The sequence below is a fragment of the Octopus bimaculoides genome, chromosome 13 (assembly GCF_046866305.1).
Source record: "Octopus bimaculoides isolate indiv1 chromosome 13, ASM4686630v1, whole genome shotgun sequence".
NCBI classification, from domain to species: Eukaryota; Metazoa; Mollusca; class Cephalopoda; order Octopoda; family Octopodidae; genus Octopus; species Octopus bimaculoides.
The window spans coordinates 22,551,221-22,563,861 of NC_142940.1; positions in this window are offsets into that span (position 1 = coordinate 22,551,221).

Below are 12,641 nucleotides of genomic sequence, written 5' to 3' on the forward strand. Positions count from 1 at the left end.
ATGTACGCATGCATGTATGTATAAGAACGACTAGAAAGAGAAAAAAAGAGAGAGAGAGATAGAGAGATAGATAGATAGAGAGAGAGAGAGAGAGAGAGAGAGAGAGAATGGAATGAGAAGCATAATCTCTTTCTCCATCCACACTCTTTCTCTCAATTCCTACACGCATTCTCCTCGCTTCGCACTCTTATCACCTCTTTCAATAAGATTCCCATCTCTTCATCTCACTGAAATATTTCATCAAAGATGTAAAGCACCATTAAGCAGACGATTAAAAGGCAATGAGAGTGGATAAGTGTGTTTATAATAGTGGAGTTGATAAAGAGACACACGCACGCACACACACACACACAAATACACACACATATATATACACAAATTTATTTTAATAAGGGGTAGGACCGCCTTTGGCAGTAATTATATATGTGTCTGTGTTTGTGTGTCTGTGATTGTCTCCACCATCGCTTGACAACCGATGTTGGTGTGTTTGCGTCCCCGTAACCTAGCGGTTCGGCAAAATAAACCAATAGAATTAGTACTAGGCTTACAAAAATAAGTCCTGGCTTCGATTTGTTCGACTAAAGGCGTTGCTCTAGTATGGCCGCAGTCAAATGACTGAAACATGTTAAAGAATAATTATAATTATTAATTAAGTCTGGAAATACCTTGTTCTTCAGTTCAGCTGGGGAATTCACCATGATAGCAATATGAGCCAAATTGATATCACCATTCCCATCAAGTGGTATTTTCTCATTTCCTAACTGGAGGAGCCAGGTTGAAAACTGTTTTGTACATTGGTCCCTTGTAATAAAGCTTGCGTGTTAGTATTGAAGGAAAATTTATGTACTTTATTCCATAGGTGTGAAGACTTATCGCATGCTTTTATTTCATCAGATCTTATTCCTCTCGGAATGACTGGTATTGTCTGTCTGAAGTTTCCAGATAAAACTAATGTAACTCATAGATTTATTGTTGCCCGTGTCCTTCTCTTATAATATTGCTATTAATATAAAGCAGAATTATAATTCCAAATGTTTTTCAAGAAGTGCATTCTCGTTAGTGTGTTTCCCAAAAGCAATGCCTTGAAAGTATCTGTGGTTGTACCAAACGTCGGTAAAATAACTATTCCTCTTTCCTATTTCTTTCCTTTAAAATCTGTACTCTTTCGACATTGCTCTAATATCAATTAATTTCGTTGTAGAATAATGATGTTTTTGGATCATATTTGAAAGCTGATCTTTTCCAAGTCCCTTTAAAAGGTGCAATTCTTTAGTCAAACGTATTCAGCTTATCTTGATCAAGACGCTTCCGTCTTTCCTCTGAGGATTGGTGGATTTTCACAGCAACTGTTTGCTCCTGTTTTTTTCTTTTGTCACATCTGTCGCTGACCTATTGTCTCATAGGCAACTCTGGCAGCTTGACTTTATCTTACATCCTTTAAACATTTTCCTCTTTCCTTTTCTGACTCTTGACTCTTGAGGACTGTATTTTGTTGACATAATTGTTCTATCCTTGTTTCCTCATGTGACTCATTGTCCCTGCGTACAGCAGCTCTCCTTCGGTCGCTTTCATGTCTTTGCAGTCGTTGTGCAGGGGTCTCTAGTGTCCTTACTCTGGCTACCTATATTCGTCTTTGCTTCATTGTAGAATGTTAATCCCATCTTCTCTTGTAGAAATTAAGAACATTTTTCTCGGAAACTTTTTTTGAAAATGAAAATGGGGATTAAATGAAAAAATGAGTGAAAGGTGCGTGAATATCTTTACAAGGGTGATTGAAATAAATGGTGACTTTGGAACGTTGCACGTGCGCGCGCGCACTCACACACACGCACACGCACACGCACACACAGACACAGAATATCAGGCATCAGCGTTTCTTTCTCTCCCGTTTTTCCCCCTCTCTTTGTACGGGCTTTCTTTCACCTTCACATATAGAACATACATACAGTATCAAACATCAGCGTCTCTCTCTCTCTCTCTCTCTCTCTCTCTCTCTCTCTCTCTCTCTCTCTCTCTCTCTCTCTCTCTCTCTCTCTCTCTCTCTCTCTCTCTTCTCTCTCTCTCTCTCTCTCTCTCTCTCTCCTGCTATTCCTCTCTCTTTCAATTTCTCTAATAGATACTTGTTTTCTCTGTCTTTTTCTCTGTCAATTTGTTCGAGTAAAAACACTTAAAGGTGATGCTCCAGCATGACCGCAGTCAAATAACTGAAACAAGCAAAAGATATTGTTGACATTATAAGAATTTATAATGAGAGAACGTGAAACCACTCCTTCTTGGAACTGGATCTCGAAGCACATATACAGCCATAAATAATTCTTTCTATTATAGGCGTAATGCCCGAAATTTTAGAGGAGAGTTCAAGTCGATTATATCGACTCCAATGATCGACTGGTACTTGTTGATCGACCCCGGAAGAACGAAAGGCAAAGTCAAGCTCTGCTGAATTTGTGTCATGTGTGTGTGTATGTGTGTGTATGTGTGTGTTTGTGTGCGTGCGTGCGTGCGTGCGTGCGTGCGTGCGTGCGTGCGTGTGTGTAAGCTAGCTAGATGAACGAATGAAGTGCTTAGTAAAGTGTGAAGTATTTGTTGTGGATCAGCTCCAGGTCATCTTCAATCAAGCTTGTGATCAGGTTAGGGATGTGCAAAAGGATCCACACTACCACCAAGAAGATTTTGCTGTCGAACGATCGTGCAGCGGGACCTCATTTGATAGAGAATGCGTGGTGCGTGAGTAGATTGTCAGGAATCTGTGATCCTCACTCAGGTTCGATTCTCAAACAGAAGCGTTTTACAAAATGTCATTTGTATTCTGAGAAAAGACAAACATCACAGTCATCTACATGTCTACGTGAGTATGAGGGAGAAACGGAGAGAGAGAATCTAAGTGCTCGCATGCGTGTGTGTGTGTGTTGTGTGTGTGTGTGTGTGTGTGTGTGTGTGTGTGTGTGTGTGTGTGTGTGTGCGTGCGTGCGTGCGTGCGCTGATTCGTCTCCCTCGTGAGATTCCATAGATGGCGGCGGTTGTCTTTGAGGCGTTGGGACTGCGGTGGCAAACTTCAAACGAAACAGCCTAGCCTAGCAGCTCCGCTGCCTCCAGGCGGTACATCGTTTAGCATTTAGTAAGCTGTTTGTCGTTACAGTTCATTGTTTTTGGTTCAACTTGAGGGAAACGAGGATGGCGCTCTAAATATTTATTCCAAATAGTCTAATCATAGACAGACAACATGTGAGGCATGCTTTTTGAGCGGCTCTTCTACCTCTTTTATATATATATATGTGTGTGTATATATATATATATATATATATATATATATATATATATATATATATATATACATACACACGCGCGTGCATGTGTGTATGTGTGTGTGAGTGTTTGTGTGTGTGTTTGTGCGTGTGTGTTGTGTATGTGCGTTTATATGCATGTATCTTTGTGTTTGTGCTTACCCACACTCCACCACCACTTGGCAACCAATGTTGGTTGTTTACACGCCTGTTACCTAGCGCTTCATCGAGCAGAACTGATAAAATAAGTACCATACATAAAAAAAAATTACGTACTGGGGTTGACTCATTCGACTAAAGCCTTCAAGACAGTCAGACCGCAATCCAGTAATTAAAATATGTGAAAGATAATACCATATAATGATGTATGCGCGTGTGTGCTGCGGTGGGGGTAGGGCGCATGCGTGTGTATATTTAGGTATGTTGAATAGCATAGAATATAAATTCCTGATTTGTGTTGATTTATTGTCCGCATGTGGAGATTATGTGATAAAAGAAGTGGAGAAAGGAAATTATAGGAATCGAACTCACATCACATAACGTTACGACACAAACATTTTCACCCTAACTATTCCAGCATTTTCAATATTAGCCCGAAAGAAATCAAAGAAGAATAGGCCCGCAAGACATTCAAAAGAAATCTGCACAGATTCCTCCAGGAAATACCAGACAAACCATTGACAGCCGGATACCATTTCGGCTGCCGATCGTTTGGCTTAAAAGACCTTCGTTGGTGCTGTTATATAAGAAATGGTCTTGGCCAATACTAGTTGACAACTTAGTTAAGTGTTACAGTATATTTTGAATTCTTTTGAAACTTGGCGGAACCCATTCTCCTCTAGGTGGGGCCACAACGAATTTCTTCCAGAAAGAGAAGAAGAGTGGTCGAGTGAGTGCGCGCGCGCGTGTGTGTGAGAGAGAGGGAAGTGTGGGGGTGGAAGTGGAACAGACCACAGTGCTGTACTTTATCGATCTCGATAAGATGGAATGAAAAATTGGCATTGATCGACAGGATCCGAAATCAATTCAGAAATCTAATGCCACAAAGCATATCTGTCTGTCTGTCTGTCTGTCTGTCTATCTATCTATCTATCTATCTATCATTAAGGACTGCCTTAAATGACTTAGATGAAATAAATCGAACCCAGTATTGTGTTACGTCTGGACCTTAAATTATCAGACTCTTTATATAGAAACCTTACGTTACGAGTACGTACGCGATGGGACACCAGTTGTAAGGCCATGGGACAGGGTAAACACATGAGTAGGCACATCTTTTTGTGTGTACCTAGAATAAAATCAACAAATAACAAAATCTCCAGTTCATTTCAAATACCCGAAAAAAACCTTGAATAAAGCTACATGGATACCGATACCTTCGATAAACTTGGAATGCGTTTGAACCAATAGGGTACAATCAGATGACACACCTTATGATATCTCTACAGTGGAAACAGATGGTGTCGGACAGAGATTTAAGTAAATGTAATATACGCGATTCTGTAATAAACAATGGTTTGAAGATTCACAGCTCTGTACTTGTAATTTTAATGTCTTATTGTAGTATAGTCTGAGCCAGAACTGAGACTATACTACAATATTAGCAAGATATCTGCCCGGGTTCAAATCCCTATTCCTTTACGTTATACATTATATTATGTAAGTAAGTCTTGAGGTTTTGACTTTTGGTTTATTCAACGAGACTCGTACAGATATTTCTTCCTACCTGTTTGAAACCACTACTTGCATGTGTTGCATCAATATTTTGTTCTGTTGCGTCATCTTTGGAGTAAATATTGGTCAGCATAGTTGTTGTTGTTGAAGATGAGAGTCAGAAATATTATCAGGGAACAGGTACTTTTTTTCTTTTTCGGGAAATGTTTCTTCTACTTTGATTCTTTTTGTAGTTGAAGTTGCGAATAACATATCTGGATAATTTTTTTGTTTGACAATATTAGGCAATAAAGATTTTGTTACAGAAGACCAAACAGGTGTTCCTGGCTAATTTCGGTATGCTGATTTCGAATCTATTATTAGATTTTTTTTTCCATCACGTTTAGATTTTGTATAAAATGAAAATCACTAGTAAAGTTTTCTGCCATGTCCAGATTTTGGTTTTAATCGGTTTATTACCAATATTATGAAACTTGTTTTCAAGGTTAAGACAATGTTGTTTGCCAACTCTATACAAGTTCTAACCATTTTGATCAATAAAATTTATCCCGAGTTGGTAATACTGAGTGAAGAGCATAGTAACGGCCCAACAGTCAGTCCCTATGTGACAGTCAAGTAGAGGGGTTGTTGGGAAACACCAACGTTTCCCATTTGCGCCATCACCATTAACAGTTTTCATCGTTTTATTTATAGAAGCAGTGTTTCCCAACGTGAGGCGTACTCCCCACCGGTGGGGCGTAACAAAATTGGAGAGAGGCAAGCGTTAACATGGGCTGTGAACATTTTTGCAAGTGACTTCATCTCACACTTGTTGACCCTAATCCTATCTTTGGATATTGAAATGAAAAAAAGGAAACATCGCCACGCAATATCTATACTTAAATCACGGGAATCGATGTAGCTACGATCAATTAGCGTACCGAGTGAGGTATCTGCATTTGTTAGGCGTTTGTTTCTCTGTTTCAATATCCATTGCCCAAGAGAACTATTGATTCATTTTCCTTCGTCTTATTTGGTCGAATGTGAATTCAGTGCAGTTGACAATTTGCTGGAAGCCAATAGAAACCGACTTGAAATTACAAAACGTGGCGACTTACGGCTGAAGTTAACGAAATGGTTTCCTCAACCTAAGGATCTGTGCTGTATGCACTAGGCACAAGGTTCTCACTAAATGAGTTAAGGTACCCGTCAGCCAAGTAATTGAATTAAAAATCGCGTTTCTATATTAAAAAAGAAAAAGTTGATGGGCACCAGATTATTTATTATTTAAAAGTGGGGCACTGGAAAATTTGTTATTAAAAAGTGAGGCACCGGGAAAAATTGTTGAGAAACACTGAGGAGGAAATCATTTGTGTCTACTACGATATCAATGGCCTGATGGAAAGGATTGGCTTTCGCTATAATCCAAACAAAAGGAGTTGTTCATTGACTCTAGTAAAACTAGCCTTAAAGTTGTATTACTACATAACGGCAATGACAAATTTTCAATACCTGTAACACTTGTCACTGGCCTTAATGAGACTCACAAATCAATGGAACTGCTGTTAAGACTCATCAAATATAAGGAACACATGTGGAATATTAGTGGCGACCTTAAAGCTGCATCACTACCTCTTGGGTTACAGTTGGGCAACACAAAGCATACGTAGTTTTTGTATCTATGAAACAGCAGAGATGACAAGAACTACTGCAAAAAAACATGATTCGCTATCTAGAACTGAACATGTTGGTAAACACAGTGTGAAACACCCGGTACTTACTGAACTTCAAAAAGTACATCTTCCAAGTACATCTTTCGTGAAGGATATGGGTCATCAAGGTAGTGGTCTCTAACGTTTAAAGCATAAATTCAAAGGAATCTTGATAGATGCTAAACTAGAAGCTGGAGTTTTCACTAAGCCACAGATTCATCATTTCCATTTAATCTAAATGAAAATAAGCTTAGAGCATGGACATCTTTTGCTGAAGTTGTCAAAATTTTCTTGGAGACCACAAGGCTGATAGCCACTGTGAACTCGTAGAAGATATGCTTAAATCTTGTGAAAAAAATAGGATGCAGAATGTCTTTGAAAATGTATTTTTTAAATTCTCATTTGGACTTCTTCCCGGCCAATCTTGGGGCTGTGAGTGACAAGCATGATGTGCGCTCCCACCAATAGATCTCAGTTAGGGAAAACAAATATCAAGGTAATTTCAATCCAAATATGACGAGAGATTATTGTTGTTTCCTGCAGCCGGTAAGCTCGTCGTACTACAGGCGATAAAGGAAAAGGAAACACCAAAGTTTCACTTAAGAACAGGAAGTTGCCTTTCGGTAGTAATGACAAACTACTAACGCAGTAACTCCACCAGCAGAATTCTGCTGTCTGTCTTAAGCCAGAATCAAGGAGGGAAGGCAACTCTGTTCACTAATTATCTTAATGTGGCATGGAAAAGTAGCTTGGCGGGCGAGAAAAAAAAGGAGAATAAGGGGTTTCGGATACATGTAACCTGGATGTGATAGAGAAATTTAGATATCAGATCTGAAATCAGCATAAGAAATTTGGTAGGAATCAGTAGTGTATGTGTCTGTAACAAAAGAAAAAGTTGCAATTTGTTACCTAGTGTAATCAAAACATTTTCTCCTTTTATTCCAAGTCAATTTTTTTTCCCTCTACTAATGTAATGTCTAATTTGATAATTTTCAATTTTCAAAACTTGATGTGGGACAAAATGAATCATGACTAACATCAATAATTGTTTTTTTTTCATGGTATGATGCGTCAATTATATCAAGAAGAAAGCCACTCCATAAGATCATGAAGAAGCCATAGAGAATACTCTATGCTTTGGTTTTAGATTTAGTCGACATATCACGTGCCATTTTCCGAGATCCTCTTTCATTTCCCCTAAATATTTTAAAGTTTTATTTTTATTCTTTTACTTGTTTCAGTCATTTTGACTGCGGCCACGCTGGGTCCCGGCTTTGGAGAATTTTAGTCGAACTTATCGACTCCAGGACTTATTTTTTGTAAATCCTGGTACTTATTCTATCGGTCTGTTTTGCCGAGCCGCTATGTTACAGGGACATAAGCAAACCAACACCAGTTGTCAAGCAGTGGTGGGGGACAAACACAGATACAAAACCACCACACACACACACGCATGCACACATATATGTAGGACGGGCTTCTTTCAGTTTCCATCTACCAAATCCACTCACAAGGCTTTGGTCGGCCCGAGATCGTAGCAGAAGATACTTGCTCAAGGTGCGACGCAGAGGATATTGATGTGTATGAGCCTCTTTGTCCAATGGAGATTCTGGAGAATTGAAGACGGAAATTTACTTTATCTTACTCATTTTACCCTTCCTAAATTCCTCTCTTATATACTCGAAGAGAACGGAGATAATTCTCTAAAATAGCTTTTTGAAAATATTTTCATTTTTTTTTATGCACTTTGAAAAAGTCATTTGCTTAACTGATATAGTTTTTGTAAGGCATTGGATAGTGGTAAAAAAAAAAAATCCATTTTTTCGCAAATTCAGAACTGCAGTAAATATCCCTCGTTATGTTCCACCCACCAAGTACTAGGGCGATTTGTTCGAAGCAGTGCGCCAGCATAGCCGCAGTCCTATGATTGAAATAAGTAAGAAATAGATGAAAGATATACATACAAATATATATGCATATATACTTACATACATATGTGTATATGCATATGTGTGTGTGTGTGTGTGTGTGTGTGTGTACAGACATTCACATACTTGTGGCAGTGGGTTGTGTACTGGACGTCATGTACATCGCACACTTCCGAGGTTAGGCTCCTAATAACCCCTGTAAGTATCAACCGGATGAGAGAAGAGATAAATGTGTTGGCGTTTGTATTTACGCGTGTTGCATACATACATACACGCATATAGACTCTCTCTCTCTCTCTCTCTCTCTCTCGCACACACACACACACACACACACACACACCCACATACATGAAATCTATGCGGGTTTATAGACATGTATGGGTATGTGTGAGTACATGCTTGGGAATATACAAAGTGTTGCTGAAAAGTTCTTGATTTGAAGGGTGTCTCGAAAAGCCTGGTTGGAGATCCAACCTTCCGAGTTCTTTTACGGGGTATAGAAAAACTGAAGGACGTCTGCTGCGGTAAGTGTATGAATCTGAAAGAGAAATATGTTGAATAAAATCGTAATAAACTGACCCTCTGATCCTCCTGCATTTTCTTTTACTCAAAGCCAAGAACTTTTCAACATCTCTCGCACATGCTGTGTGTGCGTGAGTGTGTGTGTGTGTGTGTGTGTGTGTGTGTGTGTGTGTGTGTGTGTGTGTGTGTGTGTGTGTGTGTGTATGTGTGTGTTTGTGTGTGTGCATGCGTGCGCCTGTGTGATGGTAATCTCTCGTATTCCGAGAAAGGCGGTTCCTCAATTTCTTGCTGAGCAACCTGCTCAAATTCTTCGCTTATAGTGATCAAATGTGTGCGCTGTTCATTAGTACACTCCCTGCATCAAATCGTCAGGTGTCTCGAAGTGATTGCTGAGGAGCGTGTGATGAAGTGGTTTGTTCTAGAACACAACACACTACCCGGTCCAGGAATTGAAATTATGATCTGACGATTGTGAATGCATCAGCTTGACCACTAAGCCACGTTCTCTCTCTCTCTCTCTCTCTCTCTCTCTCTCTCTCTCTCTCTCTCTCTCTCACACACACACACACACACATATATGAAGGTATGTTTGGATAACTGTGTGTGTAGTTATAAGTTTCCTTGTTACCAGGCGTATTTCTATGATGGAGATACTTGGCGATCGTAATATCCTCCGTCTACTTGCAAACCAGCATCCACCACTTTCACGCCACCGCAACCTGCAATAAGGAGCTAGCTCACCGTGCTCTGGGTATCAGTTTTTGTTGACATAGATATGACTTTAAATATGTGTACGTGATGTTTCTGATGTGAGCTGATGACAAGGGCTTGTTCCGGCTGGTCCTTGACGTAGTGGCTGACGTTCCCTAAACCGTAAGCTGTTGTCAAGAAGTACATGTCATATATTCTAACTCTAGTAGTAGTAGTAGTCGTAGTAGTAGTAGTAGTAGTATTTAGGATTGTTGTGGTTGTAGTTTAACCCCTGGTTGACACTTATTGCGCACGAGTTCCATCCATGTCCTTTTCATCTTATTTTCAAGCATAGTGTATCTGGGACTACATTATCACATGTATCAGTCAGGTCATCTACGATCAAAGGCTTCCTGCAACGACAACTCGGACTTTTTTTAAATGTCTTTGATCCATCGTTATCCAAGTTGTTCTCTCTGTTTAAAGACACTAGTGAGCATATCGTTGTGTAGGATAACTCTCCATCCCACAACGAGGACAAAAATCCCAAGAAAAAAACCCGCCCCCTAGGAAAAAAACCTGGAGGGAAAAAAACAACAATCAATTTTTAAATCAGTATTTTTATTTATATTATTTGTAGCTTCTAAGGGGGCGAGCTGGCAAAATCGTCATTACGCCGGGCGAAATGCTTAGAGGTATTTCGTCTGCCGGCCCAGGTCGACTTTGCCTTTCATCTTTTCGGGTTCGAGAAATTAAGTACCTGTTGCGTACTGAGGTCGATCTAATCGACTGCCCCCTCCCCAAAAATTTCGGGCCTTGTGCCTAGAGCAGAAAAGATTATTTGTAGCTTCAATTAAGGCAGAATGGACAATTTTTTACATGAAATAAATTCGAATACAAAATTTTTTTTCTGTTCTATAACACAAAATAGATAAGTATACGAAGTTTGAAAGTCTTTCGGTACCAAAAACACTACATAAAACATAAATGAAAACTGGTGCCCCCGTTTTGAACAAGATCCGGCAGAATCATTAGCACGCTAGGCAAAATGCTTAGCGGCATCATTTCGTCCGACTTGATGTTCTGAGTTCAAATTCTGCCGAGGTCAACTTTGCCTTTCATCCTTTCGGGTGCGATAGATTAAGTACCAGTGAAACACTGAGGTCGATGTAATCGACTAGTCCCCTACCCACGAAAATTTCAGGTCCTGTGCCTATAGTAGAAAAAATTATTTGTAGCTTCTGTGATGTAAAATATTACATTAATTATGTAATAAACCCAATCAGAAAAATGAGCGTAATTAAAAAAGAACATCATACCGTACCTTTGAAATAATTTAAACAGACACAAAATAAAAAAAAAACCTCATTAAGTATTGAGGTTCATTTAGAGTTCATTTTACTGCAACGTGATGCTCTGTTCTACGCCACTCAGAAATTCTTCCATAGTCTTCCTCGCATTAATATAGTCCAGAGCGGGGTTCCTGTCCTAGGTGGGGTTTGTCCGGATCCCTAGTGAATCTAGAGAGGTATGGCTGCTGTTTCTAACAAGTCAAACGACCGCAAAGAAGCACCCTCATTGGATTCTTTTGAAGCAGGTTTCTATTCCAAGATATTGACAACCTGGAGTTGTTACCATACTTCAACTATTTACTGTTGTTGTTTGGTGGGGGCGTCTCCAAGTGTGGATTATCTTACTTCTGAAGGAACAACTCAAATAAAAGTAAATAAAGAAGTGAAACAAACAACGACAAACAATAGCTAAAATCATGGGTGGGGATGACGGTGATACTATTGTCGTTGCTCTTGTTGGTGTAGATGGTGGTGGTGGTGGTGGTAGTGATGGTTGTCCAGGTGGTGGCCTTGGTGGTAATGTTGGTATTGTTGCTACCGCTCGTAGTAGTGTTAGTTGTTTTTTTGCTGTGGTAGTGGTGGTGGGGTTGTTTCAGAGGTTGGTGGTGTTGGGGTTGGTGATGGTGATATGTAAGTTAAAATCCAGAATTGGTGGAAACTGATGTTTGTATAAAGGAAAGAATGTGGTTGGTGACGGTGGTGGTGGTGGTGTTGGTGCCGGCAGTGGTGTTGCTGGTGGTGTTCGTGATGGTAATGGTGGTGATGGTGTTGGTGGTGATGACGGCAGCGGTGTGTTGGTGATGGGGTTGATGGTGGTGTGTGTATGTGTGTGGCCGTATATAGCGACGGTGATGTGCGTGTGGTATGTAAACAGATAACTAGGGAAAGGGCACGCACGTGGCTAGATGGTTAGTAGTGGTAAGGAGGATGACAATAGTTTGGAGGGTTTGGCACGCATGTCAATATATATTTGTAGGTGCGCGGCATTGTCTATAGGTGTGTGAATGGGCGTGCATGTGTGTTGATATATATAAATGCGTGTATATGGGTGTGTATGTATGTGGGGGTCTATACTCACATTTGTATGTCTCATAATACACAGATACACCTGTTGTCATTTATAGATTGGGGTGTGTATCAATCAGTAGGTATGCATGAATATTTATCAGTAGAAAGAACAACTGAAAGGTGTATAGCTTCTTTTTCTTTTTACGGGTTCCAACGCACGCACACAAGAGTGTGAAAAGCGGAGAGGAGGAAAGAGAGAGACAGAGAGAGAGAGGAAGAGGAGAGGGAAGGAGAGGAGAAAGAGAAAGAAAGAGAGAGAGAGAGAGCATGTTTGTGTATGTGTGTTAATAGTAATATATAGTAATATAGTTTTTGAAAGCTAGACAATATGGATGTGATACACATTGAAAATTTGTGTGCAGTAGCGCAGCAAAAATAGAAAAAAACTACTAGGAAACGATTACTGTTTTACCTTCTCAATAAAGAGGTGAT